This window comes from Neolamprologus brichardi, chromosome 16, assembly GCF_056152115.1.
Source record: "Neolamprologus brichardi isolate AB-2024 chromosome 16, ASM5615211v1, whole genome shotgun sequence".
Classification (NCBI taxonomy): domain Eukaryota; kingdom Metazoa; phylum Chordata; class Actinopteri; order Cichliformes; family Cichlidae; genus Neolamprologus; species Neolamprologus brichardi.
In genome coordinates, this window is record NC_142119.1 from 25,349,658 (window position 1) to 25,361,862 (window position 12,205).

General features: G+C 37.9%; 1 protein-coding gene across 1 annotated transcript in view; it reads right to left on the bottom strand.

Moving 5' to 3' along the window:
• The window catches only part of b3galt1b (beta-1,3-galactosyltransferase 1b), a 59,417-nt gene extending 48,073 nt beyond the window's left edge, over window positions 1-11,344 (bottom strand). Inside the window, exon 1 of the mRNA XM_006788516.3 lies at window positions 11,265-11,344. The gene's annotated coding sequence lies outside the window, so the exon portion shown is untranslated. The remainder of the gene's footprint in view (window positions 1-11,264) is intronic.
• Between the last annotated feature and the right edge of the window lie 861 nt (window positions 11,345-12,205).

Consider the following 12,205-nt stretch of genomic DNA (forward strand, 5'->3'; position numbering starts at 1 on the left):
TATTTACACTTATGTCAGGCCTTTATTGTGTAACTTCTTGGACAAGCACAGCCAGTCAAAGCAATCTGTGATTTTCACATTTTATCTGTAAATAATTTATCTTCACAGATTGACAGACTTCATTATTTCCAATGAAATTCAAACACCACTGAGAGCATCTATTTTGGTATATTATAACTTTAAATACAAGGTTGGAACATTTATATTTTTGGAAAACAGCAGCAAAAACACCAATTAAATCTATCAACATGAAGTTTGAACTCTTTCTGGTGTTATGCAACCAGCTGTTATACAATCACAGTTCAAATGTTGGCTGACTTGACAATGCAACAATGTGCTGTGGTGTTTTTTGTTCTTGGCTTTTGGCAACAGTACAAAGCTGTGATCCTGGGAAAAGGCAGCAGAGAATATTTTGGATTCTTTAATGAATGAGAAAATGTAATTCAGGAAGTCACACTATTAGAATAGGTTACTTTTAGGTTAAGAGGAGGAACAGAGTTACTTTGGGAAAACTTAGTAGCATGCATACATCAGTCTCTTGTTGATTGGTGGAAGGTCGGATTATTATTACCAATCACCCAATCTACACATGAGCAGTTTTAGCTCTAGACGGAACGATATTGTCTTGGTTTTAATTGAGTCATTTCTTTAATTTTGTTATTCTTGGCCTTTGTGTATTTCCGTCACTTTAACTTCCTGTCTTTGTTAGTTTCCCCCTCCTTTGTGATTGTATGCCCTGCCCTGATTAGTCACACCTGTGTTCAATTAGCCTATCAACCCCCCTCAGTATACACTCAATGTACCTTGTTAGATACACCTGTTCATCTGCTCATTTACACAAATATCTGGTCAACCAATCACATGGCAAAAACCCAATGCATTTAGACAATACAGACAAGGACAAAATGAGCTGCTGAAGTTCAAGTTGAGTATCAGAATGAAGAATAATAAATGGCACGGCTGTTGGTGCCAGGCAGGTGGGTCTGAATATTTCAGAACTGCTCATCTACTGGGATTTCCCCAGACAACCATCTCTAGAGTTTACCGAGATTGGTCTGAGAAAGAGAAAATATCCAGCAAGCAGCAGCTCTCAAGGTGAAAGTGTATCGGTGATGCCAGAGGAGCACGTCAAGCTGCCAGAAAGGCAAAAGTAACTGAAATAATGACTTGTTACAACCAAGTATGCTGATGACCATCTTTTAAATGCACAGGTTGAACCTTGCAGTAGATGGACTACTACAACGTTCAGATTTTAGGGCTAGAATTTGAGTTTAAAACCACAGCCTACCTGAGTATTGTTACTGACCGTGTTCATGTCACAGTGTACCCATCTTCTGATGGCTGCTTCCAGCATGGTAATGTGCCATGTCACAACTCGGATCCTCTCAAACTTACAATAAATTCACTGTAATAAAATGATCTCCACGGTCAATAGCTCGCAATCCACTTCAGCACCTTTGGGACGTGGTGGAACGGGGAAATTTTCATCATAGATATGCAGCACAGATATTGTGCAAATCTACAGCAATCGTGTGATGCTATGATCGCAATATGAACCATATTCTCTGTGTAATGCTTCCAGCACCTTAAATCTATGACATGAATATTTAGGGCAGCTACAAAGGCAAAAGGGGTTCCAAACTAGTACTAGCAAGAAGTCTGGTAAATATATATACATCTTGTTGTTCACTTAAAACTAAACAGATTATCTCCTTCCTTCTTTAGTCAAGTTATCCAGACTTTACTTCTATTCCTTGTGTTCTTTATATACCTCCATGTTTTCGTTGTTTTGTTTTCCCTGACGTATTATCTCTTTGCTTATGACTGTGTGAACTGTTTTATTGACGCTGACTTTTGCCTGTTCTTCATTTGAACTGTAGGTATAATCATTGTTTGTTTTTTGGATTAAAGATTGGATTCTGGACTTCTACCCTGCCTCCTGTCTGTCCTGCATTTGGGTTCCCTCCCTACAGTGACGGTCACAGGCAGTCTTCATCTTGTGTTTAATCTGTGTTGTTATTCTACTCTGTAAGGTGAATTAGGGTAAACCGAACCAGCAAAATCAAGATGAGGTCCAGAGATTATCCCTAGAAAGGATGTAATGAGTGTAAATGTTTAACTGGCTGATTTGGGCACAATCACATCACACTGAGCGTTGTGTGAGTGTGTCCCTTTAATTGGAGTTTAAATAAAGGAACATAAGTCTGAAGTGGCTGGTTTCTGTTGGTAAACAGACCAAATTTACTCCACTAACTGAGTACGGAGGTGGATGAAATTTTGCCCGCATAGCTCTCCTCACTATTAGAATTATAAAGTATTCCTAAAAAATCAGTCATAAGTCCATAGAATGATTCTCAAATTATACACAAACTCTCAATTCACCGTGAAGATGTTTGTAGGGACAGAAATATCTAACTAACTATACGTCATCGTCAACGGTAATCAGTAATCTGACCTTCAAAACCTTTGCTTTCCACTTTATACTACTCTGTATAAAGGGCACATCTCTGAAGACTGGAATTGGACAAAATGTCTGATAAGGAATACAAAATTCCTGTGACAGTATCCTGGATAAAGGAACACTGAGTAGTGTATCCATCCTATTATCCTTTCAAGAGTCTAAGGTAGATAAGGATGGCTATTCAATCCCTCCAAGGGTCATTTGGGTTATTTGTAGAGAGGACAAAAATTGCTCTCTGTGCATAGTAATTTGTTACTTCAGAATAAATTTGTAGGGATTGTGAACTGCTGAAGCATGAGGAAAATAAATCCGATTTGAAACAAATTCAGAAACTGTTAAAGACGATGAAGCTGCTCTGCCGGGATGTGGCTGAGACTGACTGGCAGTCAGAGAATATATGCTGAAGGATTACAACACTGCTTAGTTATGGTTGACTACAGAGCATCTTAATACATATGGACTGTAGTGGAAATATCCATGAGCAACAAACAGTAGTGGAACATATTAGTAGCACTATTAGTATTTATAGTAGTAAGTATTAATTAATTTGTATTAATAACACACCTTATCATTATGGTTTTTTCTTAGGCAGTAATGAGAAATTATTAATAAATCAATAGGAATCTAATTCTGCTCTGGTATTTTCTCCCTTGGCTGTATTAGTTTGGCTTTTGTTTTTATTTTATGTGCTGCCAGCAAATAGATTTAGATTACTACACCCAAAAACAAACATTTGCACACCAGTTAATGTAAGCTTAAAAATACAGGCTGTTAATGCTTCTCATGCTCTGCTCCTTAGAACAATCTTGTTAGCTATATGACTTGCAGGAACACAGCTAAAGCTGATTTTGGAACTTTTCTTCTTTGTCATTTGAGGGTCATGGTTCCTAAAGAACTTGTTCATGGCTCTTTTTGTCACGGCAATAAAAATGGTTTGGTCTGGTGGTCACTGGGGAAATCAAGTCACACAAGAACAGGCCCCAGTTCAGACTCATTCATCTAATAAGGTAGCTCAAAACCAGTCACTGCCTGGAATTGTTCCTATGTACCTCTCTTCTATCTCAGTATTTGTACTTATGAAACGGAGTAAAAGAAACACTGATCAGTTTTATTCTAACGCCACAAGTTTTATGTGCTAAACAAGGCAAGATCAGAATTTACTGTATAAATAGCTTGACAAAATCAACCAATATTGTCATTAAGGAATTTGTGCAACTTTAGCACAAAACAAATCCAAAATGTAAGTAACAGGAAATATCTAGAATTGCATTCCAAATCACAACGGGCTTTTTTTTCTTGATGCATTCTCATAAATGAGAAGAATATCACTATAATGAGAGGGAAAAAAACACAGAGGCTCCTCCAGAGTCTTGTTGAAAGATTGAAAACAAAAAGTAATTACAGTAGGTCTGTAGGAGGATCAGAATGATTAAAGCTGGGAACATTCGGATGCAGAGACACACTAACAAGACGCTGAAAAGCAGGAGAGTGCTATATGTGATAAAGGACCATAAAATACAATTATGTTGGAGACAGAAAACAAGTCAAAGTCCAGTGAAGATAATGGAGTTTTATATTAAAATGTAAAAATGTAAATTTAAATATACTACGAAGTTAAGGCACATTTCTGCGTGATGCATTTATCTAGTTTAGCTGTAGCATTAAAAAGACATTGAACAGCATTTTTGCTATAACTTTTTATTCTGAAATCTATTTTGTTTGTCCTTTGTAATTGCCACTGAAAAACAACACCATCAGCATTTAAATTTGTATCCTCTAAATCTATGTTTCATTGCTACCGCACTGCCTCTGGGCTGGAATTTTCCTGTGATAAATAGGATTTGTTTTGCTAAAGACAAAGTATCTCAGCAACTGCGAAAAACAAATAGTATTTGCTAGCTGTTAGACAAGCCATAAGCAAACACTGACCTGAAAATACTCCATGCCATTTTTCTATACCACCGAGGCAAAAAAAAAAAAGACACAAAATTAAGAGGCATTTAAAAAAAAGATTTAATACAATACAACAAAAATATCAGTGACAGCATGATTCTATATATAAAAATAAATATTAACAAAAATGTAAGGTGTAAATATGAAAATATTTTAAGTTTGTCTTAAAAAAAAAGGTAGTGCCAAAAAACAAAAAGAACATTTCTACTTAGTTTGTCTGAGGTGTTGCAGTGCTTCTGGTGACTGGGCTCCACATTTTTATTGCTAATCAAATTAGCGTTTTTAAGCTACACAGCTACTTTTTCTGTCTAGTTAATGTTAGACTTTTCTCAGCTTCAGCATTTGAAAAACAACACATTTATTAACAAATAATGGGTTTACCATGTGAATTAACCCTATCTGTTATAAAGTTGTAGAGAGCCAGTGCACATGCTGCCTAGCTCTAATGTTCATTTTATTGTTTTTGTTATTAACCATAGTTGCTAGTCGCCACCTTAATGCTACTTGCCTGTCTGCAGGAAGCTGTGTGAAGTTGTGTATCAGCTATAGCAGCGGTCCCCAACCCCTGGGCCTCGGTACCGGTCCGTGAGTCGTTTGGTACCGGGCCGCGAGAGTTGAGGCTCAGGTGTGAAATGTATGGTTTTCAGGGTTTTTATCGTTTTTCAGCGTTATTTTGTTATCGTTTTTATTGTTAACTCTTTTCCTGGGTCTTATCACGTGTGTTATGAATAAATCTTTTTTTCGGTACCGATACTAGTTTTATTTTGTTGTATTTATCCGCGACACCTTAAAGGCCGATCCATGAAAATATTGTCGGGCATAAACCGGTCCGTGGCGCAAAAAAGGTTGGGGACCGCTGAGCTAGAGGCAGTGTTGCCAACTCCTCAGTAAGAAAAATCACTATTGGTTGTCCTAAAAGTCGCAAAATGATGTCATCACCTAATTTGCATAATTAGCCAGTGTAATGTCAATGTAACCTACGTTGTAGGAGAGAAAGAAAGAGGACTATCCTCTGCCCGTGAGGGTTTTGGCACGGTCGAGGTGCCCACGGCAGCACCCGCTGCTTGTTGAGAAGAGTGATACTCATTTTCACATCAAAAAGTCAACATAAATAAGTCTCCAATAACACCAGAAAAAGTCGCCAGATTTGTTGCTAGTCGCTTTTTAGAAAAACAGTCGCTAAGGGGGTCTGAAAACTCGCTAAATATAGTGACAAAGTTGCTAAGTTGGCAACACTGGCTAGAGGAGGCAAAGCTGACAATGCTGGCATTAAAACTCCTGTAAATGTTTAATAAATTTCAGTAGTTTTTAGTCATGATTAGCATCTGAGAATGGGTTTTACCGTGCATACATTAGGTTTGATACACTGGGTAAAAATGTAATTTTCTAACCTTCGTGTCATCACTCACTTGTTAAATCACTTCGTACTGCACACTACTTCCACCAAAACGTAGCAAACATGGCCGAGACCCTAATGTTATCTAGTGGTCACAGTACAATGCCAAAAAACGAACCATAGATGGATGCATGTTAGCGTTGTTTTCATGCATAACCGAAACTGTATCAGGCTGTGTTTTACAAAGTAAGAAATCATAGTCAGATTGCTGCAAAGAAGGAATTAAATGCATTTGTTTTTGTTTCGTTTTATACAAGACAATTATTATGGTTAATATAGTTGCTTCCTTAGGATTAATTTTATTGTGGTAAAAGTAGCAGAATAACTACTTTAGCTGATATAACTGTACGGATCAGGATAGACACAAAAATAGGACATATAAAATGTTACAGTTTTGGGATTTAGACATTTTTAATTCATTACTCTGAACATGAGGTATTTGAACAGCTAAAGTAAAAGCATTACTACTGGAGGGAGTGATTACATGGCTTCTACGATTGGGATGTTAAGTGCTGTAAATCTTCTGGGGTTCTTGAAAACAGTTATTAATGCGCAAAAGCACAAACATTGTTATTAATGTCATCTAATAAACTGATAAAAAAAGTAAAAATTGTGTACTTCAAATTGTGCACTTTGCAAATATGTGCTGTAAGCATTCAGGTACTGGAGGGCTTCCCATTCTTCTCTTTCACCCATACAGCCTTTCCCTTCATCCATCCTTCTCTACAGATCTCTTCACATCAATGCAAACTCTGCTTCATCCTTTCACCCATCCCTCACTTTTCTCCCTGAGCTCTCCTTTCTAAAAGTTGGACCTCAAAAGGTACTGAACCTGTACATTATGAAGTCTCGTTTTTCCAGGCTCATATTTTTCTTTTCCCTCTCAGCCTAACTTGATGTGCGATAACCTCTTGAAGGTTTTCAGCTTCTGTACAATCCAGTACCTCAAATCATTAAATATTAGACCCCATAACAGCCTTGCTGATTTAAATTATTGGTCGGATTTTCCTGACACTTTCAAAATAAAACTGTAGAACTTATATAAATATTTTGTGTGCCTCTTACTGCGCTGATTGATTTGGTTTCTGTTTAATCTTGCAGCAGCTCACTGTCTGATCATCAATAAAGCAAGTACTTCTCGATATGTCTGAGAACTGATAATGTTATAAAAACTTTAAAGGAACAGATTTTTCCCCTGGAAGACCACACACCAATTGAATTACTGTGCAGAAACAAATTCCTCCCACTGACAAGATGTTAGTGCTCATGATGCCATGAAAGCTAACTGCACTCTTCTGGCTGACAGATGATGTTGGGTAGAAAGAAAATATCCCTAATTTTTTTTTTTTTTTTTTTTTGAATTGTTACAGGTTTTTTTTATTTGTTTTTTGGGCTTTTAGATTCCAAAACTTGTCCATTCTCAACAAAATCATCTGCATGGATAAATTACACTACAAACCAGAGGAAGAAATATGTAAATTTGATTTGGAGGTGATCTGTCACATTAGATATTCTCTGGATTGACTGAGAGTATATCACATTTCACATTTGATATCGATGGATGCAGGTTTGAGCTAAAACAATTTATTTTACATTTTTTAATTTAATACAAGATCCAAATATCAGTATCACTTGACAGTGGCCCGGCTGACTGATATATTGGTATACCTGGAAGAAAAAAATGACATTAACTGAACTCAGTGGCCAATAATGTTGATTATATCATTTTTTTTTGCCGGTTACATTTTTTTTAAGTGTGATAATGAACCTTAAGGCACATCACAGCAATTTTGTTTTAATAAAAAATATTTCTTTGTTTTCTTGGGGGGGAAAAACACACAAAAATGAAAAAACAAAACAATGTAAAAAGGCTAAATTAAATATCAGTACTGGCATTGGATAGCAGCCAGATTTTTATATCCCAGAATTTCACAATCTGCGCATCCCTGGTTGATATGGATGTTTTTGCGTGTGTTTAGTTTTTGGGGGTTTTTGTGGTTGTTTTGGTTTTCTTGTTGTGTATCTTGTGGGGGTGGCAGAGCAGGTCAGCCACTAATCAGAAGGTCAGTGGTTCGATCCCAGGCTGCCTCCTGGCTGCATGCCAAATATCCTTGGGCAAGATACTAACCCCGTGTTTGCCTACTGGTGGTGGCGCCTGTGTCCGGCAGCCTCACCTCTGTCAGTGCGCCCCAGGACAGCTGTGGCTACAATGTAGCTTGCCATTGCCTGTGTGTGAATGGGTGAATGACTGAATGTAGTGTAAAGCGCTTTGGGGTCCTTAAGGACTAGAAAAGCGCTATACAAATGCAGGCTATTTACCATCTTCCATTTTGTTCCAGCCATTATGAAATACAACTGTTTTAAAGTCTTTCAGTCCTTCGTGACAGCATAGTAAAATTTTATAATGCACATTTATGATCTCGACCCCAGACTGCAAACTGATGAGATACAATGCACAACCAGTGATAGTTGCCAGTTTTTTTGGCAGTCAGGAAAGTGATCATTGGCTGATAATGATGTACAGCTAATAAAGGTCCACCCCTAAAAAGAAAAAAGATTACTGCTGCCAACGCAGCATGTTTGCCATCCAATAATATTTTCAAATTAAAGGCCATCAAAGTAGAATCAAAATTTTACGCTATTTTAGAGTATGCCAGATAGCATTATAGGGAGCACTGAAATTTTCAGAGCTGAAGAACAAATTTAATCCATGATAATAAATAAAAACCTGCAGCTATATCAACAGATCCATTAAATATGTTAAAAACTTTATAAACACACAGAACAATTTGATGATTATTAATGGAGTTTGCCATAAACGTCTCTACTACAGAAGTCCAAGAGAAGCTTTTAGGTATTTACACTTTTAAGACACAGAAGCGACGTTTAAACAGTCTTGTCCACCAAAAACATGCACAACAGTGATAACACTGTGTCATCACAGTCAAGCAGCAACAAAGTGGCAAAAAGCCAAACTGCCAGAAACAGAATATTTTAGAACAAAAGACACACACGTCAGTAAAGAAGCAGTTCGCAGTACTAGAATGGTACCACGGTGATCCCTGATTGTTATCATTATGACTGTTGTCACAGTATGTGCAAATGATCACCACTTCAAAACACAAGCTTCTTGTGGTTGTTTTCATTAATTCAATCAGTCAATTCCATGCTCCTTACATGGTGCAATTTCACTAAGGGTCATTAATAGACTAATGGCTCACTTTTACACACAAAACACCCACTAAGATGCTCACACTGTAAAAGATGGATGTTACTGGTATAGCACCTCAACAAAAAAGTATTACATTTCTTAGGAAGATAGGGAAGAGCCACTCTCAGAAACATACTAGGTACATGAAACCATAACTTTGCTCTGTATAAGCAGACACACAAGAAATTAGATCCATAGATTGTGGTCCTGTGGTAGCCATTGATTTCTTTACAACACCTTTTCCTAAATGTTATGCTGCTTTGGTTGTGGTCATGTTACTGTTTACCTTGGATCATTACTTTACTATTATTTGTGTTTTAATTGGACTATGGGGAAAAACTGCTGTTTCCTATTCTAGCTATTTTCAAATACGCCAGGAAATGTACATTTCTTGGTAAAGAGTCTGTCAATCTTTGCTTTTAGGGAAGAGAAAGAGCTGGCACAAATACAGCAAGAAAATAAGCTGTGCACATGTCAGCCTATTATTAGCCAGCCCAAGTCCTGGCTGTTTTGGATGGGTAAATAGAGAGCTATTGTCCTGACTTCATTCAGTTGCCCTTTGAATGGCTAAAATTTACCGTGCAAGAATAGAACTGTGATTTGTACACAGATCAACATAATAAACATGATAGCTTTTTATGTATAATTAGATTTCTTATATACAATGCATTTATCTACACTATACCTATTTATCCAACCACTGAGAATCACTAATAATCTAATATATGACAATGCCCTTATTTTTACAGATGATTTCTATTCAATAATAGAGTCAGCTTGACATTTTCTCCTCTGTATGCTGCCATTTATTTAGAACAGCCTCAATGTAAAATGCACTCACGTGCTCTAAATAAATGCTGATTGTAAGCCCAGTGTAACACGGGAAGCACCACTGACTAAGCAAAGATACAGTACTTTAACCAAGGATTAAAGCTTTAGATTCCCGCGACTAATTACACCTTGCAGAAATGTGATTAGTGAGAACAGTCAGAGTAAGCAGAGCACAGACACGTACACAAACCTATATGAGCAAGTATAGGCACATGATCAGCTGCATACAACGTAAACAACAAGACGCTGCTAGACGCAGAGGCAGTCTGGCAGTGAACGTTAATGGCTGTATGGGCAGATGGACATGCAATGGAAACCATCATATGGCTGCATCACAAAGAGGATTAGTGTTTGATCCAGCTAGTGATCTAAAATGACCCAGCAGATGCAGCAAGAAACATAACTCTTAGGAAGAGCTTGCATTCTCTTGGCTCTAAACTTTAAGCCTTCCGATTATTCTCATCAGACTGTTTGCTACATAAGTGATAAAATGATATTTCAATATTACCATGGAGACTAAGTAAAGCCTCAAATTAAGCATCGGTATTAAGGTTTAAGGAAGCTCACACAGCTTCTGTGAATTCACTAAAAAGAGGTCTTTTCACAAGGTGATGTGAGGGAAATTTAAGAGCATCCATTTTCTTCTTTTTGGAGATGTTGCCACTGGACACCAAAGTCTGATCCACTGAGCATCACTTACTACCAACAGATAATAAATAACAATTATGATACAACACTAACAATTATACAAGACGACTTTTATTTCATTTATTTAAAGTTTTATATATTTTGGGCAAAATATCCAGCAGAACGTTTTTCTTTCCATATATCTAAACGATTTCCTAAAGCTTATATTATTCATCAGTCACGACAAATATAGCCCATCTTTAAAATTTTAATATTTTCTTACAAGATTTATTTTCTTTGCAAGCGAGCGACGAGAAAAAAATCGCATAAAAATTGAATAACTGCATCCGTTTAAACTTTGATTCAGGTGCATTGTAACTTGGCTACCTATGCCTGGTGTCCTCATTGCCCCGGACAAACTACGCATTTCTAACGGTGAGTGCAGAGGTGACAGCGGTGCCAAAGAGGACGGAGATCAGGGAGTGCTCAGCTGGGATTGCACCGAAGTCGCCAAACGGCATCCCTAAAGACCCAGGCGCGTATAACCCGAACGTACTAAAGCAAAGACCAAAGCTCAACAATAGAGGGGACACCCGAAAACCTGCGGATGAGCGCTCGGAAATGTGGAAGGACAGATGATGCGAGGACGGATGAATCCACTCATACTGCAGAAAATTTAAAAAGTAGAACCATCCCTGCGTAAGGCATCCCACAAGATAAGTAAAGCGTAACCTTTCACTGCTTATTGGCACGGAAAAGAGGAAAAACGTCCTCGTTGTACATACCTCACTCACTGTCTCCATCCTACTCAGACTTGTGGTCCTGATGATATGATACCGCGTTGCTCCAGCATCCTAAAAAGCACCGTTGTTCGACTGAGGAGGGGGGTGAAACATGACGGCAGTGGTGCAACTGGACTGACGTACCGCTCTATGAGAAGCGAACGACCAATCAGAGCGTAATCCGATACAAGCCTCACCAATCCGCTCTAAGGGAGAAAGTGAGGGCTGCTCAGAGATACTACTGTAGTAGCAAGGTAGATTGACGCGGTGGGAGAATTCATCGTCAACTCCTGCAAACTGTTTCAAACCAGACAACACGTTCATCCCGCAGATAAAACAGCTGAGTGAATGAAGTGAGTACTGAGGTATTTTGTGTTTCAGTTTGTGTCTTTCTAAAGATACACTTAAGGTTTGTGTGTTTTGTTTTTTGTTTTTATTGCCACGATGTTTAGATAAAGCAGGGGGCAAACACAGGTAACAATATAACAACAAATACAAGATTAGCGAGATCACCCTCAAACACAATAACACAACAGGTAACCCTGGGAAAAAGTTCATTATCAGTCCAAAAGACTAACTTATTGGCAATGACAACGATATGCGAGCAATATATGTTACCTCGCCAGGTCCGCGGCCCCGAACTGTAGTATGGAGACCTCTGGATGTTACTTCGGGTTCTGGCTCATAGCCAGTCACGGAACCCGAAGTAACAAATAGGTCTAGTACTGTAGTTATTATGACATTATTCTATAAGATAACTAAGAAGATTCTATTAACCTCCTAATAACTTTACTTACTGCCAAATGTTTCTTGGTAGTAAGTATAGAGGTTGTACTTATTACCAAGTACAAGAAGAACTGGATTCCTATTTTGCCTTAAAGGCATAAATCTTACAAGGTGGTGGCTTGAATAACCATTTCCCTTAACAATAATCAACAGATAAA